This window comes from Hypanus sabinus, chromosome 21 (assembly GCF_030144855.1).
Source record: "Hypanus sabinus isolate sHypSab1 chromosome 21, sHypSab1.hap1, whole genome shotgun sequence".
Lineage (NCBI taxonomy): Eukaryota > Metazoa > Chordata > Chondrichthyes > Myliobatiformes > Dasyatidae > Hypanus > Hypanus sabinus.
This window is the reverse complement of record NC_082726.1, coordinates 64,843,457-64,868,017: the sequence shown is the minus strand read 5'-3', so window position 1 is coordinate 64,868,017 and position 24,561 is coordinate 64,843,457. Positions and strand designations below refer to the sequence as shown.

Below are 24,561 nucleotides of genomic sequence, written 5' to 3'. Positions count from 1 at the left end.
GCTCTTCACTCATCCCTGGAACATCTGAATAACAAAGACGCATGCTCTTTAATCAATTACAGTTCTGCATTCAATACCATCAATCCCTCAAAACTAATCAATAAGCCTCAAGACCCTGGCCTCAATATATCCTTGTGCAATTGGATCCTCTATTTCCTCACTAGCAGACCCCACTCAGTTCAGGTTGGCAACATCTCCTCCACAATCTCAATCAGCACAGGTACACCACAAAGCTGTGTGCCTACCCCCCTGCTCTACTCGTTTTATACTTATGACTGGCTAAGCACAGCTCCGATGCCATATCCGAGTCTGCTGATGACATCGCTGTCATAGGCCAAATCAAAGGGGGTGATGAATCAGCATCTCGGAGAGAAACTGAAAATCTGGCTGAGTGGTGTCGTAACAACCACCTCTCAGTCAACATCAGCTAGACAAAGGAACTGATAATTGTCTTCAAGAGGGGAAACCAGAGGTCCATGACCCAGTCCTCAACGGTGGATTAGAGGTGGAAAGGGTCAGCAACTTTAAATTCCTCGGTGTTTTCATTTCAGAGGACCTGCCCTGGGCCCAGCACTTAAGGACAATTATAAAGAAAGCACAGCAGCGCCTCACCTTCCTTCAAAGTTTATGAAGATTCAGCATGACATTTAAAACTTTGACGAACTTCTATAGATGTGTGGTGGAGAGTATATTGACTGGGGATAATTTCACTCAAATTCACTTACCCCATCACTGAACTCTTCATCTCCTACTCTCAATATTTATTACTTATTTATTATTATTATTTCTTTATTTTCTTTGGGGTTTGCAATTTGTTGACTTTTGCACATTGGTTGTCTGCTTGTTGGGTGCAATCTTTCATTGATTCTTCTATGGTTACTGGATTTACTGAGTATGCCTGCAAGAAAATGAATGTTGACATATATGGACTTTGATAATAAATTTACTTCGAACTTTGAAATCCAGAGAAACACATACAAAATGCTGGAGGAGGAATTCATCAGGTCAGGCAGCATCCATAGAGGGGAATATACTGTTGACGTTTTGAGCCAAGACCCTTCATCAGGACTGGAAAGGAAGGGGACAGAAGCCAGAATAAGGTGGTGGAGGATGAAAATGAGTACAAGCTGGCAGGTGAAATCAGGTAAGAGGGAAGATCGGTGGGTAGGGGAGGGAGGATGAAGTAAGAAGCTGAGAGGTGCAAGGTGGAAAAGGTAAAAGGCCGAAGAGGGAAGAGTCTGATAGGACAGGAGAGTGGCTCACAGCAGAAAGGGAAGGAGGAGATGATTGGCAGATGAGGAGGAGGGAAGTGAGACTAGGGAATTGGTAAAGGGAGGAGGAGGAGGTGGGAGAAATTACTGGAAGTTAGGGAAATTGATATCCATGCCATCAGGTTGGAGGCTACCCAGATGGAATATGAAGTATTGCTTCTGCAATCTAAGAGTGCAGTATGGCTGGCCACTGGGAAAGAAATGAATGAAGATTTGAGGAATTGGATAATCAGACAAGTTTGCATTGTCATAAGGCAACACTTTTCATTGCACAATCGATTTCAGCAGAGGAGTTTTGATATGTTGACTTCACAAAGGTATCTTGTTCTTACTACAGAATTATATTCCTGCCTGTTTAGGACAACCCCTACCAAGAAAAGCATTTAAAGCTGTGCTGAGCTCGTCCATGTGTGGCTCATGACTCTGTACGACTATCAGTGCCCCAATGAATGAGCCCACATTTTGACTCACTGCGTCAAACGTCCATTCACAGTTCTGATTTTGAGAAATCCTTATTGTAAAGATTAGCTTTTTTCACATGAACATCAAAATGTACAGTGAAATATGTAATTTTGTCAGCCACCACCAAGTCTGAGGATGTGTTAGAGGTAGCCCATAAGTGTTTCCAGTGCCAACATAACACGCCCACAACTGATCAACCTTAACCCATACACCTTTGAAACGTGGGAGGAAACCAGAGCACCAAGAGGAAACCCATGCGTTCAAGGGAAAATCATACAAACTCCTTATAGACCATGGAGGAAATGAACCAGGATCAATGTGTTGTAATGTCTTAAGCTGACCAGTACGCTACCATGCCGCTCATTTCAATGGCAGAATTTCTGGAGGATTTCAGCTCATCTCAGGAGCACCTGGACACCTACACCAGACTATTGTTTACTGACTACAGTTAAGTCTTCAATGCTATTATTAAAGGCAAACTTAGCACTCAACTCCTGACTCTGAAATTAATGTCTCCCTCTGCAACTGGACCCTTGCCTTTCTAAACAACAAGCTGTAATTAGTACGGATAATAAGCAGCGTCTCTGCCACAATTATTTTTACACACTGGTGCTCCACAAGGTTGCAGTGGTGGGCCACATCTCAGATAATTATAAATTGGAATACAGGAAAGGGATGGACAGCTTCATGTTATGGAGTCATGACAAAAAATCTTTCCTTCAATGTCAACAAAGAGTTTGTCATGGTCATTGGCTTTAGGAAGGGAGATGATACACACACTCCTGTCTACATCAACAGTGCTACGGTTCAGAGGGTTGCAAGCTTCAAATTCCTCAGTGTGAATATCACCAATCGCCTGTCCTGGTCCAACCACATTGTTGTCATGGCCAAGAAAGCTTACCGATGTCTTTACTTCCTCAGGTGCTACAGAAATTCACAACATCTTCGTCAACTACTGCCAGTTTTTACTGATATGCCATTGAAAGCATTCTGTCTGGATCCATAATGGGTTGGTATGGCATGGCAACTGCTCTGCACATGAAGCTACAGAGAATTGTAGACACAGCTCAGCACTTCACAAGAACCAGCCACGAACTGTTTATACTCATTGCTGTATAAACATAAACTGACAATGTACAAAAGAAAAACTGTGCAAACAAAAAATAATGCTAGAAGTTGCACAGAGACCTTGAAAGTGAGTCTGGGGATTGTGGAATCAGTTCAAAGCTAAGGTGAGTGAAATTATCCACGCTGTTTCACAAGTCTGATACTGTTCCTGAACTTGATGGTGTAGAACCTAAGGCTTCTGTACTTCCTGCCATCTTCTCTTCTAGTAGTGAGAAGGGAGCACAGTCTGGATGGTGGGGGGAGGATGGGTCTTTATTGATGGATATTCTTTGATGCATTGATGTGGCAGTGGTCCACGCTCAATGATGTAGAATAGGATTAATCACTGAACCAGCATGGAATTGATGGGCCAAATAGCCTCCTACTTTGTAAGGGAATATGAAATATAATTTACAAGTAACCAGTAAACCAAAACCTTCAGTACTCCCAGACATAGATGGTTGGGGTGGGGGTGGGAGCATGGTAGCACAGCAGTTAGTGTAACATTATTAATGTGCCAGTGATGTGGGTTCAATACGGCCATGGTCTATGAGTTTGTATGTTCTCCCTATGACCACACAAGTTACCTCCAGGTGCTCCAGTTTCCTCCCACGTTCTTGTTAGGAGGTTAATTGGTCCCCCGGGTAGATTGGGGCGGCGGGGCTCATTGGAATGGAAGGACCTGTTACTGTGCTGTATCTCTAAACAAAAAAAAAAGCTGAAGTACTCCGTCCTTTCACTCTAATCCCTGTATTCACTGCAGCCAAGTCTGTGCCTCCTAAGTAATGTTCCTACTGTGACATTCACTGAAACAGTACAATAGAAACCACAACTGCAATTCATTATCATTCATCTGCAGAACTCAGCCCGGCAGATTCAGAAAGAAGGAAAAGAAATTGTGGGTTCCGGCTGGAGATAGAGATGCATTATAACCATGGAATCTCTCCAAAAATTGACAATGTTCATATTTACACACAGGGGCCACTTTATTAGGTATACCCATACCTGCTCGTTAAAGCAAACATCTTATGAGCCAATCATGTAGCAGCAACTCAGTGCATAAAGTTCAAAGTTAATTTACTATCAAAGTATATATATGCAACTATTTACAACACTGAGATTCATTTTCTTGCAGGCATTCTCAATAAATCCATAATCGAATAATAACCAACGAAAGACAACTTGGGCGTTCAACCAGTGTACAAAAGACAAAGTGAAATACAAAAAGAAAGAAATAATAATAAATAAAACATATTGAGAACATGAGATGAAGAGCCCTTGACAGTGAGTTCGTAGGTTGTGAGAACAGTTCAGTGATGGAGCGAGTGAAGTTATCCCCTTGGTTCAGGAGTCTGATGGCTAAGGGGTACACCTGCACATCTGCTCCTTAGTCTAATTACCCAATCACAAGGCAGCAACACAACACATAAAAGCATGCAGACATGGTCAAGAGGTTCAGTTGTTGATCAGACCCAACATCATAATGAGGAAGAAATGTGATCTAAGTGACTTTGATCATGGAATGATTGTTGGTGCCAGATGGGGTGGTTTGAGTATCTCAGAGACTTCTGATCTTCTGGGATTTTCACACACACAACAGTCTCTAGAGCTTACAGAGAATGGTGCATAAAAACAAAAACAAAAATCCAGTGATCCAGTGGGCGCAAACATTTTGTTAATGAGAGAGGTCAGACGAAAATGGCCAGACTGGTTCAAGCTGACAGGAAGGTGACAGTAACTCATATAACCACATGTTACAACAGAGGTGTGCAGGAGAGCATCTCTGAATGCCCAACACATCAAACCTCGAAGCGGGCGAGCTGCCGCGGCAGACCACAAACGTACACTCAGTGGCCACTTTATTAAGTGCAGGAAGTACGTATTAAAATGGCAACCAAATGTAGTATAATAACCATGGAATCTCTCCATAATTGACCACAGAATTCCAAACTGACAATGCTCGTACATACATTACCATATAAAGTCACTGCATGCACCAACTGATGCTGACCCAACAGTCACATCAAAGAAAAAAAATTCAGTAAATAAAATTTAGAACTGTTTCTAAACAAGAACACATACCAGGCAGCAACTGTGTGACTATCATCTTAGGTTTCAAATGCTACATTTTCTGAAAGCCTTTACCTAAGTACCGCCTTGATTACAGGCAAGTTGTACTGTCTGTACAAGGAATCAAGAGCGCCTTTCTTTGCAACCATCATGATGGTCTGGATTTTAAATATAGGAGAAAAATCCACGATGAACACTCTCAGAAAAGCAGTTTCAAACCAAAACAAGGAATGCTAACTATACAAAGCTGACAAGTTGCTGCAAGATACTGTGCCTTAACATTCAAGATTCAAGATTGTTTAATGTCATTTCCAGTTCACAAGTGTAAAGGAGAATGAAATAATTGTTACTCCAGATCTGATGCATCACAAAGAACCACAGTAAGATAAAGAACAAAATAAATAAAAATTCACAAACATATAAATATGAAAAATAGCTTATATACATAAACAGATTCTGCAGATGTTGGAAATACAGAGTAACACACAAAATGTTGGAGGAACTCAGCAGGTCAGCAGGTCTGTTGAAATGAAGTCGACGTTTCAGGCCAAGATCCTTCTTCGTAGATTGACTGTATGTCCATAAAGTGGCACAGGAGTGTCTATCAAGAAATGATTAAGTAGTGGAGGTTTGGGTTGTGGGCGGGGGGGGGTGTTGATCAGCTTTCCTGCTTGGGGAAAGGACTCGGTGTGAATGCTAAGTAGCCTCCTCCCTGATGAGAGCGGGACAAACAGCCCATGAGCAGGGTGGGTGGGATCCTTCATGTTACTGGCTTCTTTCTAACGCACTTCTGTATATACATTCTTGATGGCAGGTAGGCTGGTACTAGTAACGCACTGGGCAGTTTTGACTAACCAATGTAGAGTCTTCCTGTCGAACGTTTTAAAAACTCGCAAACAAGTTGATCTTTAGTTGGGGTGCATTTAGCCATCAGCACCATTTGTTAGAACCTGCAGCCATAGAGATCCTACAAAAGCTAATGGATACAAACTAGTCCATCACTGATAAAGCCCTCACCACCACTGAGCACATCTATATGGAGCGCAGTCACAGGAAAGCAGCATCCATCATCGGGGGCCCCCACCATCTAGGCCATGCTCTCTTCTCACTGTTGTCATCAGGAAGAAGGTACAGAAGCCTCAGCACCCACACCAACACGTCCAGTCGTAGTTCATACCCTCAACCAACAGGATCTTGAACAAGAGGCGATAACTTCAGCCACCCCAACACTGAACTGATTCCACAACCTATGGACTCACTTTCAAGGGCTCTTCACCCCATGTTCTCAATATTCATTGCTTACCAATCTATTCATTTATTTATTATTTTGATTTTTTTTGTATTTGCACGGTTTCTTCTCTTTTGCACTTTGGTTGTTTGTCCATCTTGTTGGCTAAGGCTTTCATTGATTCTATTGTATTTCTTTGTATTTATTGTGAATGCCTGCAAGAAAATGAATCTCGTGTGGTGACACACATGTACTTCAATAAAAAAAATTACTTTGAACTTTGAGCAATTTTTCAGTGTACCAACTGCTACAGTCATAACCTAGAATCATCTAAGCAGTGGATAAAGGCTATTCAGCCCATTAAGCCAATGCTAACTCTCTGCAAGGGTAATCCAGTCAAACACAATCCCCAGCCATTTCCATGTAGTTATTTCAATGTATCTCTCCCTCAAGTAATCGATTCAGTTCCCTTGGGAACAAGATAATTGAATCAGTGTGCGTCATCTTCTTGGAGAGATTGTGACCTCCTGTTCACTAAGCTCCTGAGCCCTTCACCAATCAGCTTAAGCTTCCAGAGTGCTAATCGAACACCAGTCGCAGACATCAATGTTTAGAAGAAAAGAGCTACCTTTACTTGTTTCGTGTGCGTACAGTGAAATCCGTTATTTTGCAACAAATCAGATCAGCAAGTGTCCCCACGCTTTCCGCCACAACTCACTAACCCTAACCTGGACACCTTCGGAATGTGCTTTTGTTTATTTTTGGCCAATTTCGGCAACGCCATGAACAGCTTCACAGCCAATCGGCACGATTTATTTTTGTCCACCCGGCGCCTGGAGTTATGGACTGTTGCATAAATGCACAAAGCAGCTATCTGTTAAAATAAAAGACGAAGGATTTTTGAGAGCAGGAAGCTAATGCAGATTTCCTGCCAGCCAAAGACAGCAACCCCACAAGGACTAACAAGTCCAAGAGATAACTGGTACTGTGAATGTCACTGCCCGGGTACTCAGCGTGAGCTGCTGCGGGGACCTGTAATCTTAATGCTCACAGCAGGAGGAGGCCAAACGTGGGATTGCCTCCTGTCATCTCATCCTCAAGGTTTATAATTAAAATCACTGTCCTCTGTGTACTGATGCAAGGTCACTGACCCAAGCATGCTTTTTCCCCTTTTTCTATTGATTCCAGCTGTCTGAGCTGTTCAGAATCAGAATTAGCATCACTGACGTGGACTCAGTGGACACCTTATTAGGTACACCTTGTCATTAATGCAAATATCTAATCCGCCTATCATATTGCAGCAGCTCCATGCATAAAAGCACACAGACATAGTCAAGAGGTTCAACTGATGTTCACACCAAACATTAGAATGGGGAATCTAAGAGACTTTGACCACGGAATGATTGTTGGTGCCAGACAGGGTGGTTTGAGTATCGCAGACAGTATCTACTGATCTCCTGGGATTCTCACATGGAAGACTGGAGTTTACTGAGATTGGTGCGAAAAACAGAAAAAGCATCCAGTAAGCGGCTGTGCTGTGGGCAAAAACGGCTTGTTAATGAGAGAGGTCGGAGGAGAATGGCCAGACTGGTTCAAGTTAACAGTAATTTCAATACGCATGTTGAACCTTGAAGTGGATGGGCCAGCAGCAGAAGACAACACCAGGTTCCACTCCTGTACCTAATAAAGTGGCCACTGAGTGTACATCATGAAATTTATTGTTTTGCAGTAGTACAGTGCAATATTTAGAAAGCACTAAATTGCAGTAAGACGTGTATTAAAAATTAAATTATACAAGTAGTGCTAAAAAATGTGAGGTAATGTTCATGCTTTTGTTCATTGCTTGTCCAGAAATCCAATGGTGGTAGGGGAAAAAAGCTTTTCCTAAAGCGTTCTGTCTTCAGGCTCCTGTACCTCCTCTCTGGTGGCACGAACAAGAAGAGGGCATGTCCTGGATGGTGAGGATCTTTAATGATGAATGCCACCTTTCTAAGGCATCGCCTTTTGAGTTAACAAATTTCACAACACTTGCCGGCGGTAATAAACCTGATTCTGTCTTTGAAGGTGTCCTCAATGCCAACAAGATTAGTGCCCGTGATGGAGCTGGCTGAGTTTGCAACCTTCTGCAGCTTTTTCCCATTCTGTGCAGCGGCCCTTCCAATACCAGAGGGTGACAGACCCAGTTAGAATGCTCTCCACGGAACATCTGTAGAGATTTCTGAGCATCCAATATTTTCTATTTTCAACCCACAATCACAGCAGGTTCAATAACAGCCCTCAAATATTATTCAGTGTTGCTATTTAATGATTATTTGGAGATTCCTTAATGAGAAAGGAACTCAATATCTTCACATAATCACACAAGATTGATAGTGACTGTGCTACTGATATTGCTGCTCTGCAGATGTTTGTGGGACTGAAGTGCTACCTCAGACCCATGCGCTGACCTCCCAAAATTAAGGCAAAACAATTAGCTTAAAATTTATTTTGTGGCACAACATGTTAACAAGCCAACGGAGCCCACATCGCCTAACTAACCTACCAATCTGTCTGCCTTTGGAACGTGGGAGGAAACGCATGTGGTAACAGAAAGAACATACTAACTCCTTGCAGTCAGTGGCAGGAATTAAACTTAGGTCACTGGTGTTGTAACAGCGTTACTATTCTAGAGAGAGGGATCTTCTCTGCTGTGAACAATTATGAATACTTTAGCAACAGAGGTACAATACTGTGCAAAAGTCATAGGCACATATATATAGTGAGCGGCCAAGACTTTTGCACAGTACTGTAATTCTGTTAGAATGTTCACAAGAAGTAAAAAACAAATAACAATACACTTGGACCACTGGCTGTCCTCACAGTGAGGCTGGTGGAAAATCCAAGGAATCTCTAGAATTACCTCATATCCTTAAAAAACAACCCCCCCCCCCCCAGTAATAGCATTACACTAACCACTATGCCACCATATCCCCCAAAAACTATGTTTGCTCCTGTTGGGCCAGAGCACTGCCCTTCTTCTCTCCCGATGTTCCAACTACTATCTGCTGCAGATCCCATAGCTAAGTCATCATCATTAATATGTGCTGTGTTGTATGACTTGGGTGATCAAGGCCTTTCCACGACCATGTTTGTTCTTGGCAAGTGGTTTTGCCTTCTTCTGGGCAGTGTCTTCACAAAGGAATGACAATGGCATTTAATGCAGAGAAGTAAGACGTGCTGCACTTTGGGAAGTTAAACTAGTACATGACATGCTCAGTGAATAGCAGGGCCACGGAAAATACTATTGAATCGAGCGACCTAAGGGTACAAATGCATTATTCCCTGAAAGTGGCATCACAGATAGACATGGCTTTACAAGATGTTGTTTACACCATGCTTGAAATATTGGGTGCATTTCTGGTTGCCATACTATAGAATGGGTGTGATTAAACGTGTGAGGGAGAGAGGGAGAGAGGGAGAGAGGGAGAGAGGGAGAGAGGGAGAGAGGGAGAGAGGGAGAGAGGGAGAGAGGGAGAGAGGGAGAGAGGGAGAGAGGGAGAGAGGGAGAGAGGGAGAGAGGGAGAGAGGGAGAGAGGGAGAGAGGGAGAGAGGGAGAGAGGGAGAGAGGGAAACAGGTTTCATTTAATGAGGGTTCAATTCTTGCTGCTGTCTGTAAAAAGTTTGTACGTTTTTCCATGACCTCCTGCATTTTCTCAGGGTGTTCCGGTTTCTTCCTACAGTCCAAAGATGTATTAATTGATAGCTTAATTGTAAATTGTCCCATGATTAGGCTAAGGCTAAGTCCTGGGTTACTCAGCAGTGCAGCTCAAAGGGCTGGAAGGGCCTACTCCACGCTGTATCTTAATAAATAAGCCATTATCAATACTCTTCAGAGATTGTCTGCCTGGTGTCAGGGGTCGCATAACCAGGACTTGGCTTAACGTGACCCTGATCGAGGGGCTGAGCAGGTGCTACACCTGCAGAGGTGACCTGCAGAGTAGCGGAGGGAAGGAGCACCTGACACCTCCTTTGATAGAGACGTATCTCCATCCTGCAATACAGCCAAGTGAACCCTTCTATCCTTCAACTTCAATGAGGTTCAGGCATCGTAACTGGGAACATGAACAATAACACAATGGAACACGCTCCTCAGCGAGGAACTTCTACATAACCGTCATATGCGGGGGTGGGGAGTGATGTCTCTCTCTGAACAACTTTCATGTTCTCGCTTTGTTTCACGGCTATCTGGAGAAGGCAAATTTCAGAGCTGTATATGGATATATGCCTTGATAATACATGAAGCTTTGAACAACCAAGTTTCAATTATGAAAGAATTCATGTTAAAATTATGTGAATTTGTCTTCAAAATGATAGTGTTTTTTTGAACTTTTCTATACTCCAGCCTACATTCATCCCTTAACCTAAGATCACCAAATCTGGTTGATGGGTCAATACCCAAAATGGTCAGTGTGGGAGCTGACTGTGGACCAGTTCCCAGAGCTCCTTTGCAGGTGGAGGGGGAAGAGAGACGGAAAAGGTGAACAGGGGTTGAGGGTGGACTGATGGCGTTGGGCCAGGGGAGTGGGCTACCTGTCACTGGAAGGTCTCTGTACATTCTCCATAACCACGGTTGGGGGGGGGGGGGGGGGTCCTGCCACATGCCAAAGACGGAAAGCTCCACAAGTATGATTTAGTAATTGTGGGCTTGTTATGTGGCGCGGGAAACATGAAAATACTTCCAGGCTGCCCTCAACTCGTCCTTGGACTGCACTGTTTGTTGACGCAAACACATTTCACTGTATGTTTCAACGTGCGTGTGACAAATAAAGCTACATCTTTATGAAATTGCTCGGTAGCTCAAGCAGAGCCCGGGACGGATAGAGTTAATGCAGGTCTTTCGAACGTTCCGTTTTTATGGTAGATTTACAGCGTCTGCAGTATGTTGCTTCAGCTTGGTTAATTCAAATCCGTGTAATATTCTAACATTAGTAAGTATACGGCGTGATGAAGGGCCCCGGTCCGAAACGTCGACTGTTTATTCCCTCTATAGATTGGTGTCTAATCTGCTGAGTTTCTCCAGCATTTTGCATGTGTGTGTGTGTTTCTCCAGATTCCCAGCATCCGCAGAATCTCGTGCGTTTAAGATATATCATACGCCCATTCAACTCAGTTAATGTAGATGTTGGTCAAGTTTTGTCTGTCCAGTAACAGAACACCTTTGTACTGTTACTCACCGTTATGTAATCCGGCCACCGCGATGAAACCAAAGCGAACATACATTAAATCGCACCAAGTAATATACAAAGCCCCGAGGAATATTAATGACTTTTTTTAAAAAAAGAAACCCCCTGAAGAACACTTCTGATTCTGACAATCCCGCCGTTCTCCCTGTCTCTAGATAACGGCAAACCTTTGTTAAAGCTTTGCTCCGCATGCCAATCAACTATTTCACGTAAATATAAGACGCTCTTTGTATTCCTGGTAGAAGATAATGATCGGCCCCTATCAAGTTTTGCGGTTTCCCCTTGTGGGCAGAACTACAGCTGTTGTGACTATAGGCATTTTTCTGTTTGCGACTGTGTAGCCTTTGATATCAGAAACTGGACCCTTCGGGGTAACAGATTCATCACCGATACCATCTCGGTTTGCACGTTCCCACAGACATACTTGCAGGAAGGTGGGGAGAGGGTCCTGACCCGCCCCCCACCGCACTACGAACACGAGGTAGCTTTAACCCCCTTTTTAGAATCGTCACGATTCCTTCCAAGGGAACGGGACTGTCTTCTTCACTACCAAAAAAACACTGAGCGAGACGAAACTTACAAGGCTGGTGTGCGGTCAGTGTTGCAAAACGCGCCGTCACTTTGAAACCCACAAGGAAAACAGCGAGACATGCTACATAGTAAAAAGTGTTTTTAATACTCATAACTGCACGGGGGGGATGTGTAGAATTGCAAGGGCCACAATCTTTTTAAATTGCAAAACACCACACACCAGCTTCCAAAGTAAAGTTTAAAACTCCCATGGATACAACCCCGTAATCTGTCGCAATGTAGCTTCGAATAAGACAGGCCTGCCGAGACAGTTAACCCATGCAAAAAAAAATAGCGACTTCCACACTAGCAATTCCGCTCGTTAACTTTAGTTTTGCAAATGTGCAACGTTACCTGCGTCCTGTCTGCCGACCTCAGCGGCACCTCCGGGAGAGGAAACGATTTTGAGCCTTTCTTTAAATAACTGCGCGACACTAAACGCCAGAAGTCGCCGCTTCTCAGTCAGAACCCCACCAGTTGGGCTCCATCGGACGCCATAGCCGGAGACTTGCTACACTGAGCTCAGACATGGTTTGCGGAGCCGGGTATCAGGACTGCTAGCCGAGGGGGAGAGGAGATGGATGGACGCCTGCCCGTGCAGGAGTGCGTACTCGAAGCAAGGGAAGACGGGCTCCCCCAGAAAGATCTATGGCTGGTGCTGGTAACTATTAGATGTTAAAGGAAGTCGAGGAGGTTTGACAGTATTTCGCTACAATTGAGAGAGGAATGGATGGTGAGCTCCCCTCCCGGCTGCCGGTGGTCGGGTCCGTTGGAACGTCAAGGATGTAACAAACTGCAGCAGGATGGAGGCGCTCCCTCAGCCCCGGTTACCCCCCCCAGAGGCAGGCGCTCCCTCAGCTTCTGTCCTCCCCAGAGGTAGGCGCTCCCTCAGTCCCGGTCCTTCCCCCGAGGTAGGCGCTCCCTCAGTCTCGGTCCTTTCCCCGAGGCAGGCGCTCCCTCAGCCCCGGTCCTCCCCCCGAGGCAAGTGCTCCCTCAGCCCGGTCCCCCCCCCGAGGCAGGCGCTCCCTCAGCTCCTGTCCTCCCCAGAGGTAGGCGCTCCCTCAACACCGGTCCTCCCCCGGTGGCAGGCGCTCCCTCAGTCCCGGTCCCCCCGAGGTAGGCGCTCCCTGTCTCGGTCCTTTCCCCGAGGCAGGCGCTCCCTCAGCCCCGGTCCTCCCCCCGAGGCAAGTGCTCCCTCAGCCCGGTCCCCCCCCAGAGGCAGGCGCTCCCTCAGCCCCTGTCCTCCCCAGAGGCAGGCGCTCCCTCAACCCCGGTCCTCCCCGGTGGCAGGCGCTCCCTCAGTCTCGGTCCTTTCCCCGAGGCAGGCGCTCCCTCAGCCCCGGTCCTCCCCCCGAGGCAAGTGCTCCCTCAGCCCGGTCCCCCCCCCCGAGGCAGGCGCTCCCTCAGCCCGGTCTCTTCCCCCCCCGAGGCAGGCGCTCCCTCAGCCGCTGGTCTTGCTGCTGTCAGCAGTCAATCATGGGACCAGATTTGCCAGGGTATCACTCCTCCCTCACCCACCCACCTTCCTCATCACTTGGTCTCACCAATTACCTGCCAGCTTGTATTCCTTTCTTTTCTCCCCCACCTCTGCCCCCTTCCTTTCCAGTCCTGACCAAGGGTCTCGCCTGAAACATGAGTGTTTATTTCACTCTAGATGCTGCCTGATCTGCTAGGTTCTCTCATACTTTCTGTGTGTTGTAAATTGGTTTATTATGGTCACTTATACTGAAGTATAGTGAACATAGAAATCTGCAGCACATTACAGGCCCTTCAGCCGACAATGTCGTGTCAACCATGTAACCTACTGTAGAAACTGCCTACAATTTCCCTACCGCATAGCCCTTTATTTTTCTAAGATCAGTGTACCTATCTAGGAGTCTCTTAAAAGACCCTGTTGTATCTGCTTCTACCACTGTCTGACAGTGCATTCCATGCACTCACCACTCACTGTGGAAAAACTTGCCCCTGACGACCGACCCCTCTGTACCTACTTCCAAGCACCTTAAAACTGTGCCCCTTCATGTTAGCCATTTCAGCCCTGGGAACAAGCCTCTGGCTATCCACACGATCAATGCCTCTCATTATCTTGTACATCTAAGGGTCTCATCCAAAAACTTTTGTATATACCATCCGTACAGATCAGTTCACATCAGTGCTTTGAGGTAGGACAAGAGAAAGAATAACCAAAAGCAGAATAAAGTGTTCAGTTACAGAGAAATTTCAGTGTAGGCAGACAATAAGATTCAAGTCCATGAATCAATAAAGGACAGCACAATAGTAACGGTTAGCGTAATGCTTTACAGTGTCAGTCACCCAAGTTCAATTCCCACTGCTGTCAGTAAGGGGTTTGTATATTCTTCCCATGACCATGTGGGTTTCCCTTGGGTGCTCTAGCTTCCTCACACATTCCAAAGACATATGGGTTAGGGTTAGTAAGTTGTGGGCTGCCCATCCTTGGGCCACTGTTCCCTCTAAACTGTGCAGCCATGCAGTAACTGAAATGCTCCCATGCACATAGCCTTTGTTGCTGTGCAGCTGGAATTCTCTTTTATATAATGCTATTATAATTTTGAAACCTATGTTAATATACTGTACTATGAAATTCCTTGTAATTAATTGTGTTAATTAATATAATCCATATATTTTCTAAATAATAAACATACCATAACTTTTACTTTGAAACTTGTTAGAGCTTCAACATATTTACATTGTCAGTGTTTCAAGTTACAAATTGTAACAATAAACACAGAATGGAAGTCAGTACCTCATTGTTAATAAACTATTGGCCACTCAAGCTGACCCCATCTAGTCATTTTATTTTTGCCATTGTGCCTGTCAGTTGTTTTGTCTGCCTGACATTTTTTATTGTGTTGTGAGTTGTGGTTTGTGTTTGATGTTAAAAAGCTCTATTTTCTGATTTTTTTTTGGTAAGTAATCTTTCAAAAATGTAATGAAATAAGAATTTTTAATTAAAATATTGTTAGAACAACAAAAAGAAGTTTAAGTGCTGCACAGTTCTCAGGCAGTGTAAACATTTCCTGCTCAGTGCAATGGTTGGTCTGTGCAGCTGTAAAAAATAATTAGAGAGAAGGTTACTGCAGAGGGTGTTGGTATTTGATGCAAGTGATGCATTTCACTGTATATTTCAATGTACATGTGGCAAATAGAGCTAATCTTTCTCTTAATAAGTTACACCGTGAGGTCAAGAATCCATCTTATCATACCCGGGGACCGATTCATCATCTTACAACAGCAGAGTAGGAGCTTGGTGGTATGTGCTTTCTGCATTTGAAACATAATCCTTTATTGTCTCTCATTCAAATTCCTGGCAACTGCCATTATCGATACATTGAAGTGGGACAAGCACGTTATGTTCATCACTAGGAAAATCTATTAGAGATTCACTTTCTACTCCTGGATAGGAAACTTAACATTTCAGGGCATATCCTGATGAATTTTGAGTCAGCCACCATTGAGAGTACTGTGATCACCTCTATCACCGTTTGATTTCCAGCCGCCTCCTCCCCCTCCAAATCCAGGTTGAAGTGAATGGTCCGCTCAGCGGATGTCATTGGTTGTCGACTACCAATATTAAAACACTTCTTCATTGCCCAACAGAAGAAAGGAGTTGGAAAAAAAAGTTACTGCTGATTCCACCCACCCTAGCAGCCACCTATTCACCAAATTACTATCAGGGAGACACTACAAGTCCATCACCGTCAGGACTACACATAATCTCTGAAGCTCCTTTCCTGTAGCTATCCAGCTTCTCAACAAAACCCCCTCAGGTGTGATACCCTGACTGTCCCTGAACAACATCCGTGAAATGGTCTCTGCTGCTCTCCGTGTTCTGTGATGCTTTACTAATCTATTGGAGTTTTTCGAGGATGTAACCAGGAAGTTAGACAAGGGAGATCCAGTGGATGTAGTGTACTTCGATTTTCAGGAGGCATTTGATAAGGTCCCACATAGGAGATTGGTGGGTAAAATCAGAGCTCATGGCATTGGGGGGAAGACATTGACATGGATAGAAAACTGGTTGGCAGATAGAAAGCAAAGGGTAGCGGTGAATGGGTGTTTCTCGGAATGGCAGGTGGTGACTAGTGGGGTGCCACAGGGCTCAGTATTGGGACCACAGCTGTTTACGATTTACATCAATGATTTAGATGAAGGCATTGAGAATAACATCAGCAAGTTTGCTGATGATATTAAGCTGGGTGGCAGTGTGACATGTGATGAGGATGTTAGGAGAATTCAGGGTGACTTGGATAGGCTGGGTGAGTGGGCAGATACTTGGCAGATGACGTTTAATGTGAATAAATGTGAGGTTATCCACTTTGGGAGTAAGAACAGGAAGGCAGATTATTACCTGAACAGTGTAGAGTTCGGTAAGGGAGAAATACAAAGAGATCTAGGAGTCCTTGTTCATCAGTCACTGAAGGTAAATGAGCAAGTGCAGCAGGCAGTGAAGAAGGCTAATAGAATGTTGGCCTTTATTACAAAGGGAATTGAGTACAAGAGCAAAGAAATCCTTTTGCATTTGTACAGGGCCCTGGTGAGACCACACCTGGAGTATTGTGTACAGTTTTGGTCTCCAGGGTTAAGGAAAGACATCCTGGCTATAGAGGAAGTGCAGCATAGATTCACAAGGTTAATTCCTGGGATGTCCGGACTGTCTTATGCAGAGAGGTTAGAGAGACTGGGCTTGTACACACTGGAATTAAGGAGATTGAGAGGGGATCTGATTGCAACATATAAGATTATTAAGGGATTGGACAAGATAGAGGCAGGAAATATGTTCCAGATGCTGGGAGAGTCCAGTACCAGAGGGCATGGTTTGAGAATAAGGGGTAGGTCATTTAGGACAGTTAAGGAAAAACTTCTTCTCCCAGAGAGTTGTGAGGGTCTGGAATGCACTGCCTCAGAAGGCAGTGGAGGCCAATTCTCTGGATGCTTTCAAGAAGGAGCTAGGTAGGTATCTTATGGATAGGGGAATCAAGGGATATGGGGACAAGGCAGGAACCAGGTATTGATAGTAGATGATCAGCCATGATCTCAAAATGGCGGTGCAGGCTCGAAGGGCCGAATGGTCTACCTCTGCACCTATTGTCTATAATTATTGAGTCTGTTCATATTTATTTAAGTTTGATTATTGAAGTTTGCTCATGTGACCATTCTGCTAATTGTTGATTCCTCGTGGCTGTTTGCATTATTGTCTTATAAATTGTTGGTTGTTATTGAGTTATGTTTTATATTGCTTGGCACGGAACCACAATTCTGGTGTGTTTCACACTCTGGCAATAAAGTGTTTGATTTTCACAAAGTTACATAACCTCCTTTTCAGTTTCTCTTCCTTTTTCCCTTCTCACCCCTTTAAAACTTCTTTAATCTCCAGTTTTTTTTCTTCCGATTCCTGACTGACATCTTCTTCCTGGAAGCCATAGAATCCCACAAGCATCTTCTATTTCAGATTTCCAACATCTGCTGTATTTTGCTTTGTAACAATCACCAGTGGTTATTTTTGCCCACGTTAACCTGTATTTATAACTCCCTGCACTGTTCTGATTTCACTTCCCCTGACAGTTTTGGGGTCTATTTTCATACCAATCTTCATATGAAAACTGAGTTAACAACAGCTCAGGGGGTTAATGTCCTCATTAACTTAAGTTCATCTTATAAGATATTAAGGACAAAAATAATTAAAGATAAACTGCTTGTAATTGAATCCTTAAGCAGTTGGCTCTGGCATGTGAAACGAGTTCATTTTGTTTCACAGCAGAGCTGAAACTAGACTTGACTTGGATCATGAAGTTCAGATACGGTGCCTATAAAAAGTATTCACCCCCTTCAAAGTTTTCATGTTTTATTGTTTTACAACATTGAATCACAATGAATTTAATTTGCCTTTTTTTTGACACCGATCAAAAAAACTCTTTCATGTCAAAGAGAAAACAGCTCTACAAAGTGATCTAATTAATTACGAATATAAAACACAAAATAATTATTGCATAAGTATTCACCTCCTTTAACATGACACACCAAATCATGGCTGCTACTGTCAATTGGTTTCAGAAGTCACATAATTAGTTAAATGGAGATCACCTGTGTGCAGTCAAAATGTTTCAATTAATTGATTAATACACCTGTATGGAAGGTTCAACTGCGGGTGAGTCAGTACCCTGGTAAAAACTACACCATGAAAACAAAAGAACACTCCAACCAACTCGCAAAAAGGTTATTGAAATGCACATGTCAGGAGATCGATACAAGAACATTTCCGGGTCACTGAATATCCCTTGGAGAAAAGTTAAGTCAGTCAGCAAGAAATGGAAAGAATAAGGCACAACGGTGTATCTGCCTCGATCAGGCCGTCCCGAAAATCTGAGTGACCTTGTAAGAACAGGACTAGTGAGAGAGGCCACCAAGAGACCTACGACAAACCTGGAGGAGTTACAAGCTTCAGTGGTTAAGATGGGACAGATCACACATACAACAACTGTTACCTAGATGCTTCACCAGTCGCTGTTTTATGGGAGAGTGGCAAAGAGAAAGCCGCTGTTGAAAAAAATTCACACAAAATCTCAGCTGGAGTTTGCCAGAAGGCACATGGGAGACTCTGAAGTCAGTTGGAAGAAGGTTCAATGGTCTGATGGCACCAAAATTGAGTTTTCAGGCCATCAGAATACACGCTATGTTTGGCATCAGCCAATCACCACACATCATCCCTACTGTGAAGCGTGGCAGCAGCTGGATCATGCTGTGGGGATGCTTCACTGCAGCAGGCCCTGGAAGGCTTGTGAAGGTAGAGGGTAAAATGAATGCAGCAAAATACAGGGAAATCCTGGAGGAAACCCTGATGCAGTCTGCAAGAGAACTGAAACTTGGGAGAAGATTTTGTCCAGCAAGACAATGACCCCTAGCAGAAAGCCAAAATTGCACAAGAATGCTTAAAAACAACAAAGTTAATGTCTTGGAGCAGCCAAGTCAGAGTCCAGACCTCAATCCAATTGAGAATTTGTGGTTGGACTTGAAAAGAGCTGTTCACTCATGATCCCCATGCAATCTGAGCAGTTTTGTAAAGAAGAATGGGGAAAGATTGAGGTCTCCAGATGTGCAAAGCTGATAGAGATCTATCCACACAGACTCAAGGCTGTAATTGCTGCCAAGGATGCATCTACTAAATAGGAAATACTGACTTCAAGGAGATGAATAATTATGCAATCAATTATTTTGTATTTAATAATTGTAACAAATTTAGGCCAATTTGTAGAAATTTGTTTTCACGTTTACTTGGAAGAGTCTTTTCCGTTGATCAGTGTCAAAAAAGCCATTGTGATTCAAAGTTGTAAAGCAATAAAACATGAAAACTTACATGTTGTTACAAGCGCTGTCGACTAGTCCTGATGAAGGGTTTCGGCCCGAAATGTCGACAGCGCTTCTCCCTATAGATGCTGCCTGGCCTGCTGTGTTCCACCAGCATTTTGTGTGTGTTGTTGTTTGAATTTCCAGCATCTGCAGATTTCCTCATGTTTGTTCTTATTCTGGTGTCTTCCCCTTCCTTTCCAGACCTGATGAAGGATCTCAGCCTGAAATGTTGACTGTTTATTCATTTCTATCGATGCTGCCAAACTTGCTGAGTTCCTCCAGCATTTTATGTGTTAAAATTCCTTTGCGTTCTTCTCCCACACTTTCATCCTGTTGCCTCTTAAAGCATCGATTTGCTTCTCTTCAAAGTGGCAGAACACCATGAAGAAGAGATTAAAGACTTAAAGATTCAGTATTGTACATCAAAATGCATCGTTTGTGCCAAATCTAATCAGCGATGATTGTGCGGGGGGTGGGGGGGGAGCACAGCCTGAAAGTGTTGCTATGCTTCACCTGCCCACACAGCATGCCCACAACTCGCTAATCCGAACCACGTGTCATTGGAATGTGGGAACTGGAGCACCCGGAAGAAATCCGCACTGTCACGGGGAGAACATACTAACTCCTTACAGACAGCGGTGGGAATTGAAGCCCAATGTTTCAGTTGGCACTGGAAAGCACTGCACTACCGTGCCTCATAGAAGTCTGGTACATAATGATGGAACATCATTCACATCTGAACCTTCCATTGTACTGATGAGTGGAGTCCTCAATTGGCTGCTAATTTTAATTGGTTTATTATTGTCACACGTACTGAGAAAAAGAGAAAAACGTGCCTTGCGTACTGTTCATACAGATCAGAACATTACACAGTGCAAGAGAAAATCTGCAGATGCAGGAAGTCAAAGCAACACCCATAAGATGCTGGAGGAACTCAGCAGGCCAGGCAGCATCCATGGAAAAAAGTAAACAGTTGACATTCCAGCTGAGAGCCTTTATCAGAACAGGTGAAGGTTCTTGGCCTGAAACATCGACTGTTTACTCTTTTCTATAGATGCTTCCTGGTCTGATGAGTTCCTCCAGTATTTTGTGTGTGTTGCATTCACAGTGTGTTGAGGTAAAACAATAACAGAATGCAGAATGAAGTGAGGAGCATCTTCTTCCACCTGTTCCATTGGGAAGGCAGGGGATGGGGTGAGAGGGATAATAAATTAGCCATGTTTTGTTTGGCAGCATTCACGTATGGCTGAATGACAGAGCAGATTCGATGGGCCAAATGGCCTAATTCTGCTCCCATGTCTTATGGTCTAACAAATGAAGCAGCTTATGTCTGACTGTAGCAACACCTGATAACTGACAAGCAAGGGTGGACTTGTAGAAAGTAACACTAGTGACTTGAAATTTATTTGTCACATGTACATCACAACATACAGAGAAATGCATTGATTATGTTAACAACCAACACACCCAAGGCTATGCTGGGGTCAGCCTACAAGTGTCATCACACATTCTGGCACCAACGTAACAGTCCCATGATGCTCAACAGAGCAACACAGATCACAACAAGCAACAAAACAACAACAACAAAAACAGGCTGCATTGCATGCTCTCACCAGTCCTTTCAGCCTGGGTCAGGCCTCCAGCCTCCAGCAGACACCAGGCTTCAGCCTCCCCAGAGGACTTGCAAACATCTCTGGCCAACAGGCCTCAGCTTTGGGCTTCCAATTCACCCCCTGCCATCTGTGGTACCAAACCGTCAGGCAACGGTCACCCCCAGCAAGAGGGAGTCTAACCAACACTAAATCCCCACCATCAACATCCTGAGGTTACCAGTCACCATGACAACCGAGGCACCCACATTAATACCTCAGTTCCACAGATGCTGCCTGACTTATTGAGCTCCTCCTACATCTCACCTTTGCCATTTCTGACACCCCACTGATTAGCTTTGTAATATCATCAGTGCTTATTTGTGATATACTTAAGCCTGTATTCATATCTCCACTCAGAGCTTTGATTTGACTTCCATTAATGGTAATTGGTCCATTTTCCCTCTACATCTAAATTACCAATTTGTAATGGTTTCAGAGGGAAATACCATATTGACTCCGAAATATCTCAGTACCTTGTAAACCCTGCAGGAATTGACTCACCGACTGGTTCTCCATATTCTTCCCATCATCTGCAAGACACGAGTCAGGAATGTGATCAAACACTCTCCACTTGCCAGGTCAACTGTAGCTCTAACACTTTAAGGTAGCTCAGGCAGCCTCCAACCTGATGCTACAAACATCAATTTCAAAGTAAATTTATTATCAAAGTACATAAATGTCCTCACGTACAACCCTGAGATTCATTTTCTTGAGGGCACATTCAATAAATCCATAATAGAATAATAACCATAACAGAATCAATGTAAGACCATTTGTCTTTTGTGCAAACAGTACACAAAATACAACAGACTGTGCAAATAAAAAAAGAAAGAATAATAAATAAATAAACAATAAATATCGAGAACATGAGATGAAAAGTCCTTGAAAGTGAGTCCATATGTTATGGGAACATTTCAATGATGGGGCAAATGAAGCTGAGTGAAGTTATCCCTTTGGTTCAAGACCCTGATGGTTGAGGGATAATCGCTGTTCCTGTTCTTCATCTTCCAGTAATTTTCCCCTCCTCCTTCCCTCTTCATCAAATCCCCACTCTGGCCTCTTCTTTCTTCTCCTCACCTGCTCTGGTGCCCTTCTCCTTCCATTTCTCCCACGATCCACTATCTTCTCCTATCATATTTCTTCTTCTCCAGCCCTTTAATTTTTCCACCTATCACCTCCCAGCTTCTTATTTCATCCCTCTCCCCCAACTACCTGTCGTCACCTATCACCTTCTTCTTCTTCTTCTCCTTCTTACCCTCCCCTACCTTTTATTCTGGCTTCTTTCCAGTCCTGATGAAGGGTTTCAGCCCAAAACATCAAAACCCCTCCATAGGTGCTGCCTGACCTGCTGAGTTCCACCAGCACTTTGTGTGTACTTCCAGCATCTGCAGAATCTCTTGTGTTTAGTTTAGCATTACCCAGGATAAAATTACCTGTTTGACATATGTCCCATCCTCCCGATCATCACCAGCCGCAGTTTGCACAGTAACACACCTGTATTGCCACAGTATCGTAGCTTCAGTGACCTGAATTGTTTAGCTGTAAACATGCTCATGTTTGAAAGACAATTAAACTTGATTTCTGACATCCATATGGAATTTGAAATCAGAATTGAAATTGGTTTATTATTGCGGTGTGTACTGAGTTACAGCAAAAAGCCTATCTTGCATAATGTTTATACAGATCAAACCATTACACAGTGGATTGAGGTAGTACAAGGTAAAACAATAACAGAATGCAGAATGAAGTGTAACAGCTACAGAGAAAGAGTTGTATGGGTAAACAATAAAGAACAAGATCATAACGAAGTAGATTGTGAGCCAAGAGTTCTTTCTGAACCCGATGACCAAGTGTCATGGTCTTATGGTCCTCAGTACATGTTCTCTGTAAGACCTACCCTGGTTTGTCCTCCCAAAGTACAAAACCTCAAGTTTGTCTGTTTTAAATTCCATCTGCCACTTCTCAGCCCAATTTTCCAGCTGGACAAGATCCCACTGCAAGCTTTGATAGCTTTCCTCATTGTCTACTATGATATCAATGACAAACAACATTAATATCTATGACAAACAACAATGGACCCAACACCAATCCCTGCAACACATAGGTCCCTCGTCAGAGAGGCAATGGGACTGCAGGAATTGGGTATCATCTAATTTACAAGTACGTATACAATAACGTAACTCCAGGAAATGTACCTAGCACCCTGACTCTTTAACCCTGCAATTGCAATCACAATCAGAGCAGAATTATCCCAGCAACTAACTGATAATTTGTGGTTGTCAAGAGTGTAATTATAACTGGCCAACCGAAAGCTCTGGAACAATACCACAAGAGATCCTTTCGAAAGATTTTGAGGATCAGATGGAAGGACAGACACACTAACACCAGCGTATTGGTGGACACCAACATGAAGCACCTCCAACATAAAGCAACACCTACTCCGAAGGATGAGTTATGTCATCCAGATGTCTATCTCATGTCTCCCCAAACAGGCCCTTTACTCCCAGTTGAAGGAAGGTCAGTGAGCCCTTGGTGGGAAAAGGAAACGCCTCAAAGATAACATCAAAATCAGCCTGAAGAAATTCAACATCACATCTAAAAACTGAGAGACATTGCACTCAATAGATACACCTGGAGGAAATCTGTCCAAGAGGGAACTGCAACATCCACTGTGCTGCAGAGAACAAGCGGCAGCTGTGAAAGGAGAGACTGAACAACCAAAAGACCCGACCACCACCCACACCTACTCTCGTCCACACCGCACCAGAATATGTGGATCCTGGATTGGCCTCTGCAGTCACCTGAGGGCCCCGAATAGACAACCCTCTGGAGAAAATTACACTTGACTCGAGTGATTGCACGAGCAGTACTGTAACTAATGCCCTTCCCTTGGACAACATTGGTGGCGTGGAGAGGGGAGACTTGCAGTTTGGACAACTGCCGGTCTTCCTTAAAAAAACCTTGCCCAGGCTTGCGCCCTGGAAACTTCCCAAGGTGCAAATCCATGGTCTATCAAGACTAACGGAGGCCTACGCACAGAGTACTGTAAATTCCAAATAAGGTTCACAATCAACTCCAAAGTTTTAAAACCCTGAAGAACATGTATCTTTATGGTAAAAGAAATGTACTTTAAGTTGATTTAATGTGCACATAATTAGCTTTGCTTTTCTGGAACAAATGAAATTCATTGTATAGGTGACACATTATCTATTTAATAGAATTGTTATGATAAATACAAAAATTCTATTCCAAAATATTATATTTAAGTTACATACACTCTGGTCAATTTATTAGTTACACCTGTACACCTGCTCGTTAATGCAAATATTTAATCATTCAATCATGTGGCAGCAACTCAATGCATAAAAGCAAGCAGACATGGTCAAGAGGTTCAGTTGTTGTTCAGACCAAACGTCAGGATGAGGAGGAAATGTGACTTTGACCGTGGAATGATTGTAGTGCCAGATGGGGTGGTTTGAATAGTTCAGAAATGGCCGATTCCCAAAGATTATTTATTTATTTATCTACTTATTTATTGATTGGTTTATTTATTTAATTATTTAGATACACTGAGGAACAGGCCTTTCTGGAACTTCAAGCTGTGCCAGTTAGCA

The 24,561-nt window shown here is 43.7% G+C and overlaps 1 protein-coding gene and 1 long non-coding RNA gene across 8 annotated transcripts in view; one reads left to right on the top strand and one right to left on the bottom strand.

The window, feature by feature from the left end:
• The window catches only part of ndst2a (N-deacetylase/N-sulfotransferase (heparan glucosaminyl) 2a), a 501,430-nt gene extending 488,994 nt beyond the window's left edge, over window positions 1-12,436 (bottom strand). Inside the window, exon 1 of one of the 2 annotated variants that reach the window (XM_059946764.1) lies at window positions 12,285-12,436. The gene's annotated coding sequence lies outside the window, so the exon portion shown is untranslated. The remainder of the gene's footprint in view (window positions 1-12,284) is intronic. The other variant, XM_059946765.1, reaches the window with a different exon arrangement.
• LOC132379146 (uncharacterized) overlaps window positions 9,719-24,561 on the top strand; it is a 40,926-nt gene continuing 26,083 nt past the window's right edge. The window contains exons 1-2 of one of the 6 annotated variants that reach the window (XR_009507313.1): window positions 9,719-11,105; window positions 15,120-15,201. This is a non-coding gene — a long non-coding RNA (uncharacterized LOC132379146). Of the gene's footprint in view, window positions 11,106-12,465; window positions 12,592-12,810; window positions 12,842-15,119; window positions 15,202-24,561 lie in introns of those variants that run through there. The other 5 variants (XR_009507317.1, XR_009507316.1, XR_009507312.1 and 2 more) reach the window with 5 other exon arrangements.